We start from the raw sequence: 531 nt of genomic DNA, 5'->3' as shown, positions 1-531 counted from the left end.
ATATATTTATATATATATATATATATATATATATATATATATGTGTGTGTGTGTGTGTGTGTGTGTGTGTGTGTGTGTGTGTGTGTGTGTACTGCATATATATATGTATATATATATACATACACACTCTCTCTCTCTCTCTCTCTCTCTCTCTATATATATATATATATATATATATATATACAGTACACACACACACATACATACATATATATATATATATATATATATGTATACATTTACATATACGTATATATATGGGCACACACACATACATACACGCACACACATACACATATATATAGATATATATACATATATACATATATATATACACATACACACATATTTACACACACACACACATACACACACACACACACACACACACACACACACACACACACACACACACACACATATATTTACCCAACCGCGGTGTGAATTCGAACCATTGAATCGCAGACAACGAAGCAACTGGAGGAAGTGCTGCGGTCGCTCAATAGATGTCGCAGTACGCTCGTACTTACT

The sequence above is a fragment of the Penaeus chinensis genome, chromosome 22 (assembly GCF_019202785.1).
Source record: "Penaeus chinensis breed Huanghai No. 1 chromosome 22, ASM1920278v2, whole genome shotgun sequence".
NCBI lineage: Eukaryota > Metazoa > Arthropoda > Malacostraca > Decapoda > Penaeidae > Penaeus > Penaeus chinensis.
This window is presented reverse-complemented; position numbering follows the sequence as displayed.